Genomic DNA, 22793 nt, shown 5'->3' on the forward strand with positions numbered 1-22793 from the left:
CACACACACATATGACTTACCCATATATAGATATGTAAGTAATGGCTGAAGGGATCAGCACCTTAGCCAAAGAGTGGTCCTCAAATAGAGTAAAGCTTTATTAATTTGGGATTTATAATACTTCAACTAGAACTAAGTAGAATTGATCCTCTCTGAGGACAGAGAAATAAAAATGAGATTATAAACACTGTATAGTCAGCCCTCCATACCTGTGGATTCAGCATCCATGGCTTTAACCAACCACTGGTTTGGAAATATTCAGGAAAAAGATTCCAGAAAGTTTCAAAAAGAACACTTGAATTTGCTGTGCACTGGCAACTACATAGCATTTGCATTGTGTCAGGTATTTAAATCTAGAGATTTAAAGTATATGGGAGGATGTGCATAGGTTATATGCAAATACCATACCATTTTATATAAGGGACTTGAGCATCGAAGATTTTGGTGTCCCGGGGTTGGGGGGGGGGTGCATCTTGGAACCAATCCGCCATGGATACTGAGGGACAACTGTATATTATTCAATGATTCTGCTGTTTACAAGACATTCAAATCGGTGCAAATAGAGTTTCATTCACCATATATATATGCATTACTAATGCAGTCTTGATTGTCTAAATTTTTAGGTGTAGCATGCGTTTTATTGATTTACAAATAAAAGATTAAATGTTTAAGAATTGTTTAAAAAATGTGATTATTGGATCTTATAGGCAATTTTCCCATAATAATGAGTTTTTTCTTCCAGTATTGAGGTAATTGACATACAGTATTGTATAAGTTTAAGGTGTACAGCATAATGATTTGACTTGTTTACATTCATGAATTGATTATTACAATTAGTTTAGTGAACATTATCTCATAGATACAACACTAAAGACAAAATTTTTGTTCTTGTGATGACAACTCAGGGTTTATTCTCTTAACTTTCATATATAACATACCACACTGTTAATTATATATATCATGTTGTACATTATATCTTTAGTACTTATAACTGGAAGTTTGTACCATTTTATTGCCTCTATCCATTTCCCTCTCCCCCCACTCCCCACCTCTGATAACCAAAAATCTGATCTCTTTTTCTATTTATTTGGTTTTTTTGTAAGTATAAAGACCTACAGTACTGTTGATTTGTTCATGTTATACAAGAGTGGTTTGGTATTTCTATACAGTTTCGAATGATTACCACAGTGAGTCTCGTTATGATATGTTGCTATGCAAAGGTATTACATAGTTATTGCCTATAATCCACACAGTGTAAATTTTACACCATGACTCATTTAAATACTTTGCAACTGAAGGTTTGTACCTCTTAATGTCCCTCACTTATGTCTTTCCTCCTTTCACCTCCCTTCTCTCTGGCAACCACCTGTTCTCTGTATCTGTAACTTTCTGTTTTGTTGTGTTCGTTTTATAGATTCCACTTATAAGTAAAAGTATTTGTCTTTCTCTGTCTGACTTATCACTTAGCATAATACTCTCTGGGTCCATACATGTTGTTGCAAATGTTAAGATTTTATTCTTTTTTATGGCTAATATTCCGTGTGTGTGTGTTTGTGTGTACTACATCTTCTTTACCCATTGTTTGCTAATGGACACTTGGGTTGCTTCCATATATTTGCTGTTGTAAACAGTGCCGCCGTGAACGTTGGGGTGCATGTACATTTTTTTTTTTTTTCTTTTTGGCTGCACCACAAGGCATGGGGGATTTTAGTTCTCTGACCAGGGATTGAACCTGTGACCCCTGCGTTGGAAGTGTGGAGTCTTAACCACTGGACCACCAGCGAAGTTCTGCTGCATGTAAATTTTTCAATTAGTGCCTTTGGTTTTTTCTAGGTATATGCCCTGGAGTGGGATTGCTGGATCATATGGTAGCTATGTTTTTAGATTTTTGAGGGAACTCCGTACTGTTTTCTGTAATGGCTGCAGCAATTTACATGCCCACCAACAATGTACAAGGATTCCTCACCAACACTTATTTGTTTTCTTGATAATAGCCATTCTGACAGGTGTGAGGTGTATCTCAATTGTGATTTTGATTTGCATTTCCCTGATGATTAGGGATGTTGAGCGTCTTTTCATGTACCTGTTGGTCATCTGTATGTCTTCTCTGGAGAAATGTCTGTTAAGGTCTTCTGCCCATTTTTTAATAGGATTGTTTTTTTGATGCTTAGTTTTATGACTTCTTTATATCAATATATTTTGGGTTTTAACCCCGTGTCAAATATATCATTTGCAAGTATCTTCTCCCGTTCAATAGGTTGTCTTTTCATTTTGTTGATAGTTTCTTTAGCTGTGCAAAAGCTTTTTAGTTTGATGTAGTCCCATTTGTTGATTTTTTGCTTTTTGTTTCCCTTGCCTGAGGACACATATCCAAAAAAAAAAAAAAAAAATCACTAAGACCAATGTCAAACAGCAAACTACCTGTTTTCTTCTAGAAGTTTTATGGTTTCAGGTCTTACATTTAAGTCCTTAATCTATTTTGAATTTATTTTAGTGAATGGTGTGAGAGCCTAGTCCAGTTTCTTTTGCATATAATTGTCTCGATTTCTCAACACCACTTATTGAAGAGGCTGTCTTTTTCCCATTGTACATTCTTGCCTCCTTTGTCATAGATTAATTGACCATAAGTGTGTGGGTTTCTTTCTGGACTCTGTATTCTGTTCCATGGATCTATGTGTCTGTTTTTGTGGCAGTACCATACTATTTTGATGACTAGCTTTGTAGTATAGTTTAAACCAAGGAGCGTGAGACCTCCAGCTTTGTTCTTTTTTCTCAAGATTGTTTTGGCTGTCCACGGTTTTGTGTGTGTGTATGTGTTTCCATACAAATTTTAGAATTAGTTCTAGTTCTGTGAAAAATACCATTGATATTTTGTTAAGGATTAGATTGATATGTAGATTTCCTTGGATAGTATGGTCATTTGAATAATGTTAATTCTTCCGGTCCATGAACACAGTATATGTTTCTGTCTGTGTCATATTCAATTTCTTTCATCGATGTCCCATAGTTTTGTTTATTGAATTTTATTTTTTTATACAACAGATTCTTATTAGTTATCCATTTTATACATACTAGTGTATATATGTCAATCCCAATCTTGCATTTCATCACAGCCCCACCCCCCTCCCCACAGCTTTCCCCCTTTGGTGTCCATACATTTGTTCTCTACATCTGTGTCTCAGTTTCTACCCTGCAAACCGGTTCATCTGTACCATTTTTCTAGGTTCCACATACATGTGTTAGTATACGATATTTGTTTTTCTGACTTCACTCTGTATGACAGTCTCTAGATTCGTCCCTGTCTCTACAAATGACCCAATTTTGTTCCTTTTTATGGCTGAGTAATATTCCATCGTATATATGTACCACATCTCCTTTATCTCTTCATCTGTAGATGTCCATTTAGGTTGCTTCCATGACCTGGCTATTGTAAGTAGTGCTGCACTGAACATTGGGGTGCATGTGTCTTTTTGAATTATGGTTTTCTCTGGATATATGCCCAGTAGTGGGATTGCTGGGTCATATGGTAATTCTATTTTTATTTTTTTAAGAAACCTCTATACTGTTCTCCATAGTGGCTGTATCACTTTACATTCCCACCAGCAGTGCAAGAGGGTTCCCTTTTCTCCACACCCTCTCCAGCATTTGTTGTTTGTAGGTTTTCTGATGATGCCCATGTTAACTGGTGTGAGGTGATACCTCATTGTAGTTTTGATTTGCATTTCTCTAATAATTAGTGATGTTGAGCAGCTTTTCATGTGCTTCTTGGCCATCTGTATGTCTTCTTTGGAGAAATGTCTGTTTAGGTTTTCTGCCCATTTTTGGATTGGATTGTTTGTTTTTTTAATATTGAGCTGCATGCGCTGTTTATATATTTTGGAGATTAACCCTTTGTCCGATGATTCATTTGCAAATATTTTCCCCCATACTGAGGGTGTGTTTTCATCTCGTTTGTAGTTTCCTTTGCTTTGCAAAAGCTTTGAAGTTTCACTAGGTTCCATTTGTTTATTTTTGTTTTTATTTCCATTACTCTAGGAGGTGGATCAAAAAAGATCTTGCTGTGATTTATGTCAAAGAGTATTCTTCCTGTGTTTTCCTCTAAGAGTTTTATAGTGTCTGGTCTTACATTTAGGCCTCTAATCCATTTTGAGTTTATTTTTGTGTGTGGTGTTAGGGAGTGTTCTAATTTCATTCTTTTACATGTAGCTGTCCAGTTTTCCCAGCACCACTTATTTAAGTGACTGTCTTTTCTCCATTGTATATCCTTGCCTCCTTTGTCATACATTAGTTGACCATAAGTGTGTGGGTTTATCTCTGGGCTTTCTGTCTTGTTCCATTGATCTATATTTCTGATTATGTGTCAGTACCATATTGTCTTGATTACTGTAGCTTTGTAGTATAGTCTGAACTCACGGAGTCTGATTCCTCCATCTCCCATTTTTTTCTCTCAAGACTGCTTTGGCTATTCGGGATCTTTTGTGTCTCCATACAAATTTTACGATGATTTGTTCTAGTTCTGTAAAAAATGTCATTGGTAATTTGATAGGGATCACATTAAATCTGTAGATTGCTTTGGGTAGTATAGTCATTTTCACAATGTTGATTCTTCCAATTCAAGAACATGGTATATCTCTCCATCTGTTTGTATCATTTTTAATTTCTTTCATCAGTGTCTTACAGTTTCCTGCATACAGGTCTTTTGTCTCCCTAGGTAGGTTTATTCCTAGGTATTTTATTCTTTTCGTTGCAATGGTAAATGGGAGTGTTTCCTTAACTTCTATTTCAGACTTTTCATCATTAGTATATAGGAATGCAAGAGATTTCTGTGCATTAATTTTGTATCCTGCAACTTTACCAAATTCATTGATAGCTCTAGTAGTTTTCTGGTGGCATCTTTAGGATTCTCTATGTAGAGTATCATGTCATCTGCAAACAGTGATGGTTTTACTTCTTCTTTTCCAATTTGTATTCCTTTTATTTCTTTTTCTTCTCTGATTGCCATGGCTAGGAGTTCCAAAACTGTGTTGAATAATAGTGGTGAGAGTGGACATCCTTCTCTTTTTCCTGATGTTAGAGGAAATGATTTCAGTTTTCCACCATTGAGAATGATGTTTGCTGTGGGTTTGTCGTATATGGTCTTTATTATGTTGGGGTAGGTTCCCTCTCTGCCCATTTTCTGGAGAGTTTTTATAAATGGGTGTTGAATTTTGTCAAAAGCTTTTTCTGCATCTATTGAGATGATCATATGGTTTTTCTTCTTCAATTTGTTAATATGGTGTATCACATTGATTGATTTGCGTATATTGAAGAATTCCTGGCATAAATCCCTCTTTATCATGGTGTATGGTCCTTTTAGTGTGTTGTTGGATTCTGTTTGCTAGTATTTTGTTGAGGATTTTTGCATCAATATTCATCCGTGATATTGGTCTGTAATTTTCTTTTTTTTGTAGTATCTTTGTCTGGTTTTTGTATCAGGGTGATGGTGGCCTCATAGAATGAGTTTGGGAGTGTTCCTTCCTCTGCAATTTTTTGGAAGAGGTTGAAAAGGATGGGTGTTAGCTCTTTAAATGTTTGATAGAATTCACCTGTGAAGCCATCTGGTCGTGAACTTTTGTTTGTTGGAAGATTTTTAGTCACAGTTTCATTTTCATTACTTGTGATTGGTCTGTTCATATTTTCTGTTTCTTCCTGGTTCAGTCTTGGAAGGTTATACCTTTCTAAGAATTTGTCCACTTCTTCCAGGTTGTTCATTTAATTGGCATAGAGTTGCTTGTAGTAGTCTCTTAGGATGCTTTGTATTTCTGCGGTGTGTTGTAACTTCTCCTTTTTCATTTCTAATTTTATTGATTTGAGTCCTCTCCCTCTTTTTCTTGATGAGTGTGGCTAATGGTTTATCAGTTTTGTTTATCTTCTCAAAGAACCAGCTTTTAGTTTTATTGATCTTTGCTATTGTTTTCTTTGTTCCTATTTCATTTATTTCTGCTCTGATTTTTTTTTTTTTTTTTTTTTGTGGTACACGGGCCTCTCACTGTTGTGGCCTCTCCCGTTGCGGAGCACAGGCTCCGGACGTGCAGGCTCAGCAGCCATGGCTCATGGGCCCAGCCGCTTCGCGGCATGTGGGATCCTCCCGGACTGGGGCACAAACCCATGTCCCCTGCATTGGCAGGCAGACTCTGAACCACTGGGCCACCAGGGAAGCCCTCTTCTCTGATTTTTATTTCTTTCCTTCTGCTAACCTTGGGTTTTGTTTGTTCTTCTTTCTCTAGTTCCTTTAGGTGAAACTTTAGATTGAGATTTTTCTTGTTTCTTGAGGTTGGCTTGTGTTGGTATAAAGTTCCGTCTTAGAACTGCTTTTGCTGCATCCCATAGGTTTTGGATCATCATGTTTTCATTGTCATTTGTCTCTAGGTATTTTTCGATTTTCTCTTTGATTTCTTCAGTGAGCTCTTGGTTATTTAGTAACGTATTGATTAGCCTCCATGTGTTTGTGTTTTTTACGTTTTTTCCTCTGTAATTGATTTCTAATCTCATAATGTTGTGGTCAGAAAAGATGCTTGATATGATTTCAATTTTCTTAAATTTACTGAGGCTTGATTTGTGACCCAAGATGTGATCTCTCCTGGAGAATGTTCCGTGCACACTTGAGAAGAAAGTGTAATCTACTGTTTTTGAATGGAATGTCCTATAAATATCAGTTAAATCTATCTGGTCTATTGTGTCATTTAAAGCTTGTTTTTCCTTATTAATTTTCGGTTTGGATGATCTGTCCATTGGTGTAAGTTGAGATGTTAAAGTCCCCCACTATTATTGTGTTACTGTCAATTTCCTGTTTTATAACTGTTAGCAGTTGCCTTATGTATTGAGGTGCTCCTGTGTTGGGTGCATATATATTTAAATTGTTATATTTATGCAGTTTAATTTGTATATATATTTATATGTTAAATTGTTGATCCCTTGATCATTATGTAGTGTCCTTCCTTGTCTCTTGTAACAGTCTTTATTTTAAAGTGTATTTTATCTGATACGAGTATTGCTACTGCAGCTTTCCTTTGATTTCCATTTTCATTATCTTTTTCCATCCCCTCACTTTCAGTCTGTATGTGTCCCTAGGTCTAAAGTGGGTCTCTTGTAGACAGCATATAGATGGGTCTTGTTTTTGTATCCATTCAGCAAGCCTGGGTCTTTTGGTTGGAGCATTTAATCCATTTACGTTTAAGGTAATTATCAATATGTATGTTCCTATGATCATTTTCTTAATTGTTTTGGGTTTGTTTTTGTAGGTACTTTTCTTCTCTTGTGTTTCCCACTTAGAGAAGTTCCTTTAGCATTTGTTGTTGAGCTGGTTTGGTGGTGCTGAATTCTCTTAGCTTTTGCTTGTCTGTAAAGCTTTTGCTTTCTCCATCGAATCTGAATGAGTAATCTTCGTTGTAGGTTCTTCCCTTTCAACACTTTAAATATGTCATGCCACTCCCTTTTGGCTTGTAGAGTTTCTGCTGAGAAATCAGCTATTAACCTTATGGGAGTTTCCTTCTATGTTATTTGTCGTTTTTCCCTTGCAGCTTTCAATAATTTTTCTTTGTCTTTAACTTTTGCTAATTCGATTACTGTGTGTCTCAGTGTGTTTCTCCTTGGGTTTATCCTGTATGGGACTCTCTGCACTTCCTGGACTTGGGTGGCTTTTTCCTTTCCCATGTTAGGGAAGTTTTCGACTATAATCTCTTGAAATATTTTCTCAGGTCATTTCTCTCTCTCTTGTCCTTCTGGGACCCCTATAATGTGAATGTTGTTGCTTTTAATGTTTCCCAGAGGTCTCTTAGGCTGTCTTCATTTCTTTTCATTCTTTTTTCTTTATTCTGTTCCACAGCAGTGAATTCCACCATTCTGTCTTCCAGGTCACTTATCTGTTCTTCTGCCTCAGTTGTTCTGCTATTGATTCCTTTTAGTGCAGTTTTCATTTTAGCTATTATATTGTTCATCTCTTTGTCCTTTAATTCTTCTAGGTCTTTGTTTAACATTCCTTGCATCTTCTCAATCTTTGCCTCCATTCTTTTTCCGAGGTCCTGGATCATCTTCACTATCAGTCTGAATTATTTTTCTGGAAGGTTGCCTATCTCCACTTCATTTAATTGTTTTTCTGGAGGTTTATCTTTTTCCTTCATCTGGTACATAGCCCTCTGCCTTTTCATCTTGTGTATCTTTCTGTAAATGTCATTTTTGTTCCACAGGCTGCAGGATTGTAGTCCTTCTTTCTTCTGCTGTTTGCCGTCTTGTGGATGAAGCTGTCTAAGAGGCTTGTGTAGGTTTCCTGATGGGAGGGACTGGTGGTGGGTAGAGTTGGGTGTTGCTCTGGTGGGCAGAGCTCAGTAAAACTTTAATCTGCTTGACTGCTAATGGGTGGGGCTGGGTGGGGCTGGGTTCCCTCCCTGTTGGTTGTTTGGCCTGAGGTGACCCAACACTGGGGCCTACTTGGGCTCTTTGGTGGGGCTAATGGCGGACTGTGGGATGGCCCACGCCACAGAGCACTTCCTAGAACTTCTGCTGCCAGTGTCCTTGTCCTCACGGTGAGACACAGCCACCCCCCGCCTCTGCAGGAGACCCTCCAACAGTAGCAGGTAGGTCTGGTTCAGTCTCCCCTGGGGTCACTGCTCCTTCCCCTGGGTTCTGATGCGCACACTACTTTGTGTTGCCCTCCAAGAGTGGAGTCTCTGTTTTCCCCAGTCCTGTCGAAGTCCTGCAATCAAATCCCGCTATCCTTCAAAGTCTGATTCTCTAGGAATTCCTCCTCCCATTACTGGACCCCCAGGTTGGGAAGCCTGATGTGGCACTCAGAACCTTCACTCCAGTGGGTGGACCTCTGTGGTATAAGTGTTCTCCAGCCTGTGAGTCACCCACCCGGCAGTTATGGGATTTGATTTTACTGTGATTGCGCCCCTCTTACCATCTCATTGTGGCTTCTCCTTTGTCTTTGGATGTGGGGTATCTTTTTTGGTGAGTTCCAGTGTCTTCCTGTTAATGATTGTTTAGCAATTGGTTGTGATTCTGATGCTCTTGCAAGAGGGAATGAGAGCATGTCCTTCTTTGCCATCTTGAACCAGTCTCCTCAACGTCCTATAGTTTCTAAGTACAGGTCTTTAACCTCCTTAGTTAGATTTATTCTAAGTATTTTATTTCTTTTGACACAATTATAAATGGGATTGTTTTCTTTATTTCTTTTTTTAATTGGAGCATAATTGCTTTACAATGTTGTGTTAGTTTCTGCTGTACAGTGAAGTGAATCTGCTATATGTATACATATATCCTCTCCCTCTTAGACCTCCCTCCATACCCCCATCCCACCCATCTAGATCATCACAGAGCACCAAGATGAGCTCCCTGCTGTACAGCTGTAGAGCAGGTATGTGTTTTACAGATACCCACTAGCTATCTATTTTACACATGGTAGTGTATTTATGTCAAACCTAATCTCCCAATTCATCCCACCCTCCCCTGCCCTCCCTGTGTCCACACATCCGTTCTCCATGTCTGCCTTTCTGTTCCTGCCCTGCAAATAGGTTCATCTGTATCATTTTTCTAGCTTCCACATATATGCGTTAATATATGATATTTGTTTTTTTAATACAGCAGGTTTTTATGATCTGTTTTATACATATTAGTGTATATATGTCAATCCCAATCTCTGAATTCATCCCACTCCCCTCCCCCCTGCTTTCCCCCCTTGGTGTCCATACGTTCTCTATACCTCTGTCACTATTTCTGCCTTGCAAACCGGTTCATCTGTACCATTTTTCTAGATTCCACATATATGCGTTAACATGATATTTTGTGTTTCTCTTTCTGACTGACTTCACTCTATGACAGACTCTAGGTCCATCCACATCTCTACAAATGACCCAATTTCATTTCTTTTTATGGCTGAGTAATATTCCATTATTTATATATATATAAATATATATATATATATATATGTACACCACATCTTCTTTATCCATTCATCTGTTGATGGACACAGGTTGCTTCCATGTCCTGGCTATTGTAAGTAGTGCTGCAGTGAACATTGGGGTACATGTGTCTTTTTGAATTGTGGTTTTCTCTGGGTATATGCCCAGTAGTGGGATTGCTGGGTCGTATGGTAGTTCTATTTTTAGTTTTTTAAGGAACCTCAATACTGTTCTCCACAGTGGCTGTATCAATTTACATTCCCACCAATAGTGCAAGAGGGTTCCCTTTTCTCTGCACCCTCTCCAGCATTTATTGTTTGTAGATTTTTTTGTTGATGGCCATTTTGACTGGTGTGAGGTGATACCTCATTGTAGTTTTGATTTGCATTTCTCTAATTTTTAGTGATGTTGAGCATCTGTAACCCATTAGTTAGATTTATCCTAAGTATTTTATTCCTTTCGTTGCAATTATAAATGGGATTGTTTTCTTAATTTCTCTTTCTGATTGTTCATTGTTACCATATAGAAATGCAAAAGATTTCTGTATATTTTTGTCTCCAGCAACTTTACCAAATTCATTGATGAGCTCTAGTAGTTTTTGGTGGTGTCTTGAGGATTTTCTTTTCTTTGGTGTGCCATGCGGCTTGTAGGATCTTAGTTCCCTGAGCAGGGATTGAACCCAGGACCCTGACAGTGAGAGCGCCGAGTCCGAACCACTGGACTGCCAGGGAATTCCCAGGAATTTCTATGTGTAGTATCATGTTATCTGTAAACAGTGACAGTTTTACTTCTTTCTTTGCAGTTTGGATTCCCTTTATTTCTTTTTCTTATCTGATTGCTGTGACTAGGACTTCCAATACTATGATGAGTAAAAGTGACAAGAGTGGGCATCATTGTCTTGTTCCTATCTTAGAGGAGATGCTTTCGCCTTTTCACCATTGAGTATGACATTAGCTGTGGTCTTGTCATATATGGCCTTTATTATTTTGAGATATGTTCCCTCTATACCCACTTTGTTGAGAGTTTTTATCATAAATGGATATGTTGAATTTTGTCAGATTTTTCTACATCTCTTGAGATGATCATATGATTTTTTTCATCATTTTGTTAATTTGGTGTATCACATTGATTAATTTGTGGATATTGTTCCATCCTTGCATCCCTGGTATAAATCCCACTTGATCCTTGTGTATGATCCTTTTAGTGAATTGTTGAATTCAGTTTGCTAATATTTTGTTGAGGATTTTTGCATCTGTGTTCATAAATGATATTGGCCTGCAACTTTCTTTTTTTGTGATATCTCTGTCTGGGTTTGGGAGCAGGATGATACTGGTCTCATAGAATGAGTTTGGAAGTGTTCCTTCCTCTGCAGTTTTTCGAATAGTTTGAGAAGAATAGGTGTTAACTCTTCTCTAAATGGTAGAATTCACCTGTGAAGCCATCTGGTCCTGGACTTCTGTCTTTTGGGAGTTGTTTCATTACTGATTCAATTTTATTACTGGTAATTGGTCTATTCATAATTTCTATTTCTTCCTGGTTCATTCTGAGGACATTGTACATTTCTAGGAATTTGTCATTTCTTTGAGGTTGTCCGTTTTATTGGTATATAATTATTTGTAGTAATCTTTTATGATCCTTTGTAATTCTGTGGTGTCAGTTGTAACTTCTTTTTCATTTCTGATTTTATTGATTTGGGCTCTCTTTTTTTTTCTTGTCAAGTCTGGTTTATCAATTTTGTTTATGTTTTCAGAGAACTAGCTCTTAGTTTCATTAATCTTTTCTGTAGTTTTTTTAGTCTCTATTTCTTTTATTTCTGCTCTAATCTTTATGATTTCTTTCCCTCTACTAACTTTGGGTTTTATTTGTTCTTCCTTTTCTGGTTCCTTTAGGTGTAAGATTAGGTTGTTTATTTCAGGTTTTTTCTTCTTTCCTGAGGTAGGCTTGTGTCACTGTAAACTTTTCTTTTAGAACTGCTTTTGCTGCATCCCATAGATTTTGGATTGTTGTGTTTTTGTTTTCATTTGTTTCCAGGTACTTTTAAATTTCTTTTTTGATATCTTCAGTGATCCATTGGTTGTTTAGTAGCATATTGGTTAGCCTCACATTCACATTTAATGTGATTATTGATAGGTATGTACTTATTGCCATTTTGTTCATTGTTTTGGGGCTGTGGTTTTTGCATTTTTTTTTTATTATAGTTGACTGTGGTCAGAAAAGATGCTTGATATGATTTCAGTTTTGTTACATTTATGGAGACTTGTTTTGTGGCCTAGTATGTGATCTGTCCTGGAGCATATTCCTTGTGCATTTGAAAAGAATGTATTCTGTGGCTTTTGGATGAAATGTTCTGTATATATCTATTAAGTTCATGTGGTCTAATATGTCATTTAAGGCCTACCTAGTATTACTGTATTACTGTCAGTTTCTCCCTTTATGTCTGTTAATATTGCTTTATGTGTTTTTTTAAAAATAAATTTATTTACTTATTTATTTATTTTTGGCTGCATTGGGTCTTTTGTTGCTGCAGACGGGCTTTCTCTAATTGTGGCTAGTGGAGGCTACTCTTTGTTGCGGTGCGCAGGCTTCTCACTGCAGTGTTCTCTGTTGCAGAGCACAGGCTTTAGGTGAGCGGGCTTCAGTAGTTTTTTGTTTTTTGTTTTTTTTGCGGTACGCAGGCCTCTCACTGTTGTGGCCTCTCCCGTTACGGAGCACAGGCTCTGGACACGCAGGCCTATCTGCCATGGCTCATGGGCCCAGCTGCTCTGCAGCATGTGGGATCTTCCTGGACTGGGGTACGAACCCATGTCCCCTGCATCAGCAGGTGAACCCTCAACCACTGCGCCACCAGGGAAGCCCACTTCTGTAGTTTTTTTTTTTTTGAGGTACGCGGGCCTCTCACTGCTGTGGCTTCTCCCGTTGCGGAGCACAGGCCCTGGACACGCGGGCCCAATGGCAATAGCTCACGGGCCCAGCCGCTCCTCGGCATGTGGGATCCTCCTGGACCGGGGCATGAACCCGTGTCCCCTGCATCAGCAGGCGGACTCTCAACCACTGCACCACCAGGGAAGCCCCGCTTCAGTAGTTTTGACAGGCAGGCTCAGTAGTTGTGGCTCGTGGGCTCTAGATTGCAGTGTCAGTAGTTGTGGTGCATGGGCTTAGTTGCTCCACGGCATGTGGGATCTTCCCGGAGAAGAGCGTGAACCCGTGTCACCTGCATTGGCAGGCAGATTCTTAACCACTGTGCCACCAGGGAAGTCCCTGCTTTATGTGTTTAGGTGCGCCTATGTTAGGTGCATTTATAACTGTTATGTATCTTTTTATTAGGTTTATCCCTTTATCATTATGTATTGTCCTTAGTCTCGTGTGACTGTCTATTTTCAAATCTATTCTGTCTGATGTAAGTACTGCTACCTCGTTTTTATTTTTGTTTTTTTAATTTCCATTTGCATGGAATACTTTTTTCCATCCCCTTACTTTCAGTTTGTATGTTCAGATCTGAAGTGAGTCTTTTGTAGGCAGCATATATATTGGTATTGTTTTTGTAGCTGTTCAGCCATTCTATATGTTTTGATTGGAGCATTTAGTTCATCTACATTTAATGTGATTTTTGATAGGTATGTACTTATTGCCATTTTGTTAACTGCTTTGGGGTTGTTTTTAATAGTTGTTTTTGGTCCTTCTTTTGATCTCTTCCCTTGTGATTTGAAGACTTTCTTTAATGTTATGTTTGAATTCCTTTTTTCTGTGTGTTTATATTATAGGTTTTTGGTTTCTAGTTACCTTGAGGTATCTATCTATCTGTGTGTCTATCTACCTACCTATCTATGATTATTTTAAGTTGCTGATCTCTTAAGTTCAAATGCATTTCAACAATCCTGCATTTTTACTAATCACCCCCCCCCCCATGTTAACTGTTTTTGACATCACATTTTGCATCTTTTTTTTGTGTGTATCCCCTCACTACTTATTGTGGTTATAGACAGTTTTACTACTTTTGTCTTTTAACCTTCTTACTAGCTTTGTACATAGTTGATTGACTACCTTTACTGTATATTTGTCTTTACCAATGAGATTTTTCCTTTTGTAGTTTCCATTTTTCTAGTTGTAGCATTTTTTTTTTCTTTTTTCCACTTAGGAAGTCCCTTTAACATTTCTTGTAAAGCTGGTTTGCTGGTGTTGAACTCTTTTAGCTTTTGCTTGTCTGTAAAATTTTTGATCTCACCCTCAAGTGAAAGCCTTGCCTGGTAGAGTATTTTTTGTTGTAGGTTTTTCCCTTTCATCACTTTAAGTATATTGTGCCACTCCCTTCTGACCTGCAGAGTTTCTACTGAAAAGTCAGCTTATAGCCTTATGGGAGTTCCCTTGTACATAAGTAGTTGCTTTTCCTTTGCTGCCTTTAATATTCTCTCTTTATCTTTAATTTTTGCCATTTAGTTTTTTTAAATATTTATCATTCATTTATTTTGGCTGTACTGACTCTTAGTTGTGGCATGTGGGATCTTATTATTTTTTTTAGTTGTTCCATGTGGACTTCTTAGTTGCAGCATGTGGACTTTCAATTGTGGCATGCAGATTCTTAGTTGTGGCATGCATGTGGGATCTAGTTCCCCGAACAGGGATTGAACCTGGGCCTCCTGCACTGGGAGTGTGCAGTCTTACCTACTGGGCCACCAGGGAAGTCCTGCCATTCAGTTTTTGTCTTGGTGTGGTCCTCTGGGTTGATCCTGTATGGGACTCTCTGGGCTTCCTGGACCTGGATGTCTGTTTTCTTTCCCAGGTTAGGGAAGATTTTAGCTATTATGTCCTCATATATATTCTCTGCCCCTTTCTCTCTTCTCCTTCTGAGACTCCTATAATGTGAATTTTGGTACACTAGATGTCCCTCAGGTCTCTTAAACTCCTCATTTTCTTTTTTTTTTCCTAATTGAAGTATAGTTGATGTACAATATAAATTTCAGGTATAAAACAGTGATTCACAATTTTCAAAGATTATACCCCATTTATAGTTACAAAATATTAGCTATATTCCCTGTGCTGCACAATATATCCTTGTAGCTTACTTATTTTATACATAGTAGTTTGTACCTGTTAATCTTCTACCCCTATCTTGCCCCTCCCCTCTTCCTTCTCCCTTCTCCCCGTCGGTAAACACTAGCTTGTTTCTATTTGTAAGTCTGTTTCTTTTTGTTACATTCACAAGTTTGTTTTATTTTTCAGATTATACACATAAATGATATCATACATTATTTGGCTTTCTCTGACTTATTTCACTAAACATAACACCCTTCAAGTCCATCCATGTTTCAAATGGCAAAATTCCATTCTCTTTTATGGCTGAGTAGTATTCCATTGTATATATACCACATCTTATTTATCCATTTGTCTGTTGATGGACACTTAGGTTGCTTCCATATCTTGGCTATTGTAAATAATGCTGCTATGAACATTGGGATTGTCCTAATTTCTTTTTATTTGTTTGCTTGTCTGTTTGCTTTTTCTGTTCAGCTCCAGTGATTCCCACTACTCTGTCTTCTAGCTTGTGGATCCATTCCTCTGTACCATCTAATCTACTGTTGATTCTTTCTAGTGTATTTTTCATTTCAGTTATTGTATTCTTCATCTCTGTTTGGCTCTTCTTTGTATTTTCTAACTCTTCGTTAAAACTGTATAACTTTTTGCTCTGTTCAGCCATAGATATCTAAAGTTCTGAACATCATTATGATCATTACCTGGTGACTAGGGCTGTATGCTCTAAGGGTGCCCCCTATTTGGGCTGCTTGAACCCTTCTGTTGTGGTGGGCTGATTACTATGGGCCATCTTGGTGGGTGTGGCTGGCCCTGTTCTGGTTGGTTTCCAAGCCCTGCCTTGTGCAGAGGCTGCCATCTGCTGGTGGGTAGGGCTGGATTACAAGGTTGCTGGCTATGGGGCCCTGGGGGATCCTGGGCTCCAGCTAATCCACTAGTGAGTGGAGCCAGGTACTAGAGTGGATGGTTATGGGGATGGAGGTGGGGGAGTGTGTCCTCGATCTAATGTTGGCTTGCTGGTGGGTGGGGCCAGTTCCTGACACAGCTGGCTGCTGGGTCTGAGGTGTCCCAAAGCTGGTGTTGGCCCACTGGTGAATGGGGCTGGAGGCTGGGGCAGCTGGCTAATGGGTCCAAAGGGTCTTGGAGCTGGTGTCTGCCTGCTGGTGGGTGGGATTGGGGCCTGGGGGTTCCTGGGGCTGGTGTTGGCCTGCGGGTAGACAGTGCTGGAGCTAGTGCTAGCTCACTGGTGGGCAGAACTGCATTCCCAGGTCTCTGGCTGCAGGGCCCTAAGGGTCCTAGAGCTGGTGTCCTGCTGGTAGGTGGGGCTGGATCCTGGACCAGCTGGCTGAGGGTCCCAAGGTGTCCCAGAGCTGATTTTGGCCTGCTGTTGGGCAGGACCAGGGCCCAAAGGGTCTTGTGACTGGTGCAGGCCTACTGGTGGATGGGCTGGGTCCTGATACTGTAGGCTGCAGGGCTGAAGTGGTCCTGGGGCTGGTGTCCACCTGATGGTGGGCAGGGCCAAGGCCCAGGGTGTCCTGGGGCTAGTGCTGGCTCACTGGTTGGCAGATCCAGGTCCTGGGGTCTTTAGCTGCAGTGTCCTGGGGGTCCTGGAGTTGGTGTTTTGGCCTGGTGGTGGGTAGGGCTGGTGCCCATGGGATCCCGGGACTGGTGTCTACCCACTGGTGGGTGAGCCTGGTCCTGTGGCTAGTGCCAGCCCATTGGTAGGCAGGGTCAGGGTCTGAGGCCTCTGGTAGACAGAGCCAGGTCCTGGGTTGACTGTGGGCTCAGGGGATCTTAAGGCAGCAGGCCTCGTGGTGGGTGGGGCTGTCTCTCCACCTGGTTGGTTGCTTGGGCTGAGGCATCCCAGTACTGATAACCACGGGCTGGTGGGAGGGGCTGGATCCCAAGGCTAATAAGCTAGAGTAAGGACTCCAAAATGGCACTTGCCAGCAGTGTTCATGGGGTAGAGCAAACTCCCAAAGATGGTTGCTGCCAGTGTCTATGTCCCCAGGGTGAGCTGCAGTTGCCTCCTACCTCTCCAGGAGACTCCAAGATCAGATGGTGAGACTGATGCTCCTTTCAAATTACTGCTTATACTCTGGGTCCTGGAGGATGTGAGAGTTTGTGTGCACCTTTAAGAGTGGTGTCTCTATTTCCCACAGTCCTCTGGCTCTCCCAAAAGTAAGCCCTGCTGGCCTTTAAAGTCAGACATTCTAGGGGCTCATCCTCTTGGTGCAGGACTCCCCGGGCGGGGGAGCCCAATGTGGAGCTGACCACTCGCTCCTTGGTGGGTGACACACCCGCGGTATGGATCTTGACTACTACGTCACCACCCCTCTTACCCTGCTCATTGTGGTTCCTTCTTTATAACTTTGGTTGAAGATCTTTTCTGCTAGTCTTCCAGTTTTTCTCATCAATAGTTTCCCTATTGTAATTTTGGTGTGCCCATGGGAGGAGGTGTGCTCAGGGTTTTCCCTTTTCTGCCATCTTGGCCACATTTCTCCCCCATTATAATTAGTTTTGTTAAAATAAAAATTATATTTGAATATCATCTATTTGGATAATCAAAGGCAGTAGTCTGAATATGCTTCTTTTGTTTTGGAAGGACCATGCCTGCCCACTTTGGAAGTACACATATATGGGCAGTTGGGAGCCTCTAAGGCATCGAATAAGCCCAACATGAGAGAATGATGTTACAATTTAGTAGGGCCACGAAATGCTGTTGTCTCCCTATCCTGTTCACTTGTGTTACCATATGGCAGCCTGGCTTAAGTGGTTTCTCAACATGTGATAGTTCTGAACGGTCTGGAAGGGATGTAGCTAGTGCATGGATGGGACTAGGGTTAGCTACCCTGTCACTTGTCAGCATGAAAAGCCCTATCGTAATTGCTTGTAACTCCTCTGTGTCATCTATGAAACTAAATTCCATGAAGCCAAGAACATCTTCTTGATTGTGATACACATACAGGTAGGTGCTCAATAAGAGTTTATTGAATGAATCAAAGCACTGGGACTTAAGTCTTGAAGCCGGCTTTAAAAGCAGGAGATTGTGGGTCCCAAAGCTAAACCAGGGTTAGTTGTTGGCATAATTTAGATTTTTAATATTAATAAATGTTTTAAAGGTACTGATTAGTGTTTAGGTCTGTAGGCTGATGACAATAACTGCAAGTAGTCATTCATTGTATTGTGAAAAGTTGGTAGTTGCATTTTCTGGTTATGTGGATTCTGAATTGGGTTTTGATTTAGTATTTATAAAAAATTATTTCTTAATAATTATTTCTTTAAAAAGTACCAGTTGTTTAAAAGTTTGTAGCCATATTGTCTATCATGCAGCCAGCTTTCAATTAGATATGATAGGGAATTTTTGACATTTACAAATACTGCTTTAAAAAGATAATTATCTGAAAGCACCAGCACATTTAGAAGGTGCTCAGAAGTGTTTAATTATAATAAATTGTAAAATGAACTGTTAACAGGAACTAGCAAAGAGCAACAGAAAATAGAACAAGGGCATTGTGAAGTGACAAGCAGTTGGGAGACTCCACGTGTGTTTAGTAATTTACTAGCAGGTAATGTATTTGAAATTATATATTAAAATATTGTTAGAATATTATTATTTCAGATAAGAGAACCATAATTGATTGTTTTTAGGAGGGTGGTGATCCTAAAACATACTTGAATTCTTATCACTCTTCTAAAACTCTCCTTTAAAAATTCCTATTTTAAAAAATTGATAGACATTGCCTCTCTCTCTCTTTTTTTTTTGCCGCGGTTTGCGGGATCTTAGTTCCCTGACCAGGGATGAAACCCGGGCCCATGGCAGTGAAAGCATTGAGTCCTAACCACTGGACTACCAGGGAATTCCCAACATTGCCCTCTCATCCTTTCAGTCCTATAGATCTGCCTTCAGAATACAACTATTTATATGTTCACCCAACAACTTGAAGTCAGCGTAACAAAATATCTTTCATATTCACAATTTCAACTTTTTCAAAACATTTTTTTTTTACTGTCATGTTAGGTGAATTTCATTTATTTCTCAGTTAAGTTTTAGTATTTTTATGTGCTTATTTTTGGTCCACACCTTTCCAGGCAATACCCTGTATTAGGCCTTCTTCCAAGATCACAGTAACATCTGCCTAAGTTGACTTCACCTTTTTTTTTTTTTTTGGTTCATTTATAGATAATTTACAGATATCTTCATGTTGCTTCCCTGATTTAAATATTTAAAAACCCCAATAATTTCACTGCTTGTTGGACATTATCTCAGATGTTTGCCTGATCATTTTACTTTTACAGCTGTCTGTGGAACAGGTGCTTTCTTTTCACCACTCTCTTCTCTCATCTTTCTTGCTGCAGCAAAGGTCCTAGGCCTCCTGAGTCTCTCAAGACTTTTAATTTTCATCCTAGTGGACCGGGACAGGCTAAATTCAAAATAGCAGATCTGGTACTTACCTGCTTAGTGGACTTAGAATTAGAGACAATAAATGCATAGAGCCTGGGATGGAGTCTGGCAGGTGGGAAGGACCAGAAGTCATTTAATATCCTTCTTGCATCCATTCATGACCACAAACCCAGTGAGCTAGACTTGAATTCACCCCGCCCTTTTTTTTCCCACGTTGCCTGGTACTCTGTTCACACTTAAATTCACTGCCTTTCTGCATTGTATCTTTCAATAGCAGATTGTAACATCCTTTTGTGTTGCCTTGTTCCCCCAGGTGCCTCATCTAATGCATTGTGTGCACAGTAGGCATTCAGTAAAGGATGCTGCTTGGCAAGGAAATCAGCTGTGCAGTTTTCTCTAGTTTACAAGAGGACAAGACACTTGTAAGAATCATCCTGAAAAAATATTGTCCATGCAATAAATTACTTAAATGGCAAAAGAGAAACATTTTAAGGAAACAGTGGTCTTTAAAAGTTGATATGGTATCAGACTTGTAATAGAATTGGGAAAGCTTTTCTTAAAAACAGAACAGCCTTCTGTATTTAAAAAAAATACTTTTTTTCACCTTTTCTCACAATCGTTCATTTTTCTTTTTTAAGAGGCATGTGAGACCAGGTCTCTGTAGTTAAGCACTTTAACCACCAGGTGGAAGCACCGCATTGGGAGTTCTCGGAAGCCAACCGTCAGCTCCTAACTACTGGTAGGTAGATTCCTAACAGTAAGTACAGAATACTCCTGGAAGACAGATTGCTGGGCTAGAAAGCAAAGAAATAATGGGAGTTGTTACACATTTTGGTCCTGAAATCTTTCACTATTCACCCTTCAGGGCTTCATGAGACAAACACTGTGTAAAAATACTATATGTTAGTGTTGAAGAACATGTTCTTGATCAATTAGGGAAAAGTTTAATTAACTGAGCTAAGTTAATAAACTTATTTCAAGATCTGGAAATTTCAATGAATATGTAAGAAGGTGTAGCAATTGTGTACGCTGGCGCTTCTGAAATTTGAGGTTTCTTTTTTTTTTTTTTTTTTTTTTTTTTGAGGTACGCGGGCCTCTCACTGTTGCGGCCTCTGCGGTTGCGGAGCACAGGCTCCGGTTGCACAAGCTCAGCGGTCCCCAGCATCGGCAGGCGGACTCTCAACCACTGCGCCACCAGGGAAGCCCTGAGGTTTCATTTTTTAAATCAGTTGCTTTTCTTTCATTCTAAAAGTAGTTAGTAGAAAATTTCAAAAATGAAGTAGGAAAAAACGAAAACATACTACCAACCAAAAAGCTGACTAATCCTTTTTACAGTTTATCTTCTTTTACCTTTTTCCCCTCTATGTCTAATAGTTTAAAATTTAGTTCATTTGTACTTTGCTTTGGACGGTGGCGTAGGGAGTAATAAACGCTATAAGGAGCTGCAAATTTAAGGATCAATGTCTAGGGACTTCCCTGGCGGTCCAGTGGTTAAGACTCCGTGCTTCCACTGCAGGGGGTGTGAATTCGATCCCTGGCTGGGGGACTAAGATCCCATATGCCACGTGGTACGGCCAAAAAAATTTTTTAAAAAAGTATCAAAGTCTAGCTAAGATATACGAGGAAACTCCTGCTAAAGGCGGTCCTATATAATGAATTCTCTTTTGAAAATAGAAAAACTGGCCCCAATTCATCTTCAAAATTGAGACATTTGTCACTTTTTAGAAATTGGTACCTGTAAATTGGTTCCTACTCAGTCTTGTCTTATTTAAACTATTATTTGTTTAGCATGTTTCAGGGGGCAGACATACACTTAAGCCCAACCTCTCTGTCCTATGACTAGAAATTCGATGTTAAGAGAGAGGTTGCCTCGACGAAGGGATGAGGGTTAGGGCTGTTAGTTATCCAATTCCTAGAAGAGGCAAATTTTTTATTATTCTGTGTTTCAAAAGCACTTTGAAATCTATAAAATATTATTCAAGACAAAAGACCCCTCCCTATATACCAGCATTTCCCAAAATTTCTAGATATATAAGTTCAAAGAGATGGTACTAGGCTAAATTATTTAAGAAAATGTTTCCATGGCTGAGTCTGGGGAATCCATTTCTTTCCTGCTTGATTTCTCAGACCCTTTACAGTGTGTGCTGGGAATTTTCCAAAGATTTTGTGTGTGTGTGTGTTTGTGGTATGTGTTTTTTGTGTGATATTTTGTGTGTTTGTTTTTTGGGTTTTGTGCCAGTAGGCACACTTTTCATCCATTATCTCCCCCATGGCACAAAGTAATTTGGATAGGTATATATCATATAAACTTCTGGAAGGACTCTCTGGGCTTTGAAGAATTATTGCAATACTATTGCCTCATAAAAGGTCATTAGATTTGGTCTTTATTTGATGGCAGTCAGTTCTCTCTGGTATGTGGACTTTGTACACTGGTGTAAGTATTTGTTTTCAAAGTAATGTAATGGAAAGAAACAGCATTTGTTGTTTACAGAAATATTAATTCTTTATTGAGAATCAGAAATATTCTGATTTTACTGAATTCAGAGGTAGTCTTGGCCCCTGCCCCATAACACTTTTTAGTCTTAGACAATTTGTGCATTTTAAGTTTTTAATTATAGTACAAAAGAAAGTCACTGAGAAAACTTATAAAATCAGCTTATGCAACATTTATAAAAGGCTATGGAGTAGTTCATATGCTGAAGTATGATAAAATGGTTTGTGAGCAATACAGTACAATATCTGCTTATCAGTGATACAATGTAAAGTCTGTAATGAAGTTAGACTGTTTCCCCAAATTTCTACGTTAGGTGCTGTGAACTTTTTTTCACTTTAACCATCATAATTTTCTCCCCTTCCCGCCAATCTAAATCTGTCATGACATAGGCATCAACTGTATTGTCACCGTGTAGAATAAGAACCAAATTTCTCAATAAGCAACTTCCCCTGTCACAGTGAGACAATATGCTATGCTCATTTTTCTAGATTCCCTAGGAAAAGATATTTTTAATCCAGTGACAGATATTTTTACTTTCTAAAGGTAGAGCTAACCTCTCATACCATTTTAAGAAATACTACAAATGCAAATTTGCTTCTAGAACAAAAATGTTGATTTCTTAGACTTTCAGAAATATTGAGAAGAGGCTTTTTAACATTTCTGATACATCCAACAGCTCAAGTCTGTGATAAATTAAGCACCAAAGTCAACACTGATAGTACCTGCAGAGACTTAACATTTCTCTAAAATACTCTCCACCATTTAAATTCATTCATGTTAACATTTATTATAATTTGAGGAGGTACGTGGGTAAAAGCTGTGTTATTTCATGAACATTTCCTTAAATATTATTAAATGGTCATTCTAGCTAGCCACTGTTTCAGCTTTCAGACCAATTCTGTTTATTGGTCTCTAATAAGTTATACTGCCT

The sequence above is a fragment of the Leucopleurus acutus genome (genome assembly GCF_964270905.1).
Source record: "Leucopleurus acutus genome assembly, chromosome: 11".
NCBI classification, from domain to species: Eukaryota; Metazoa; Chordata; class Mammalia; order Artiodactyla; family Delphinidae; genus Leucopleurus; species Leucopleurus acutus.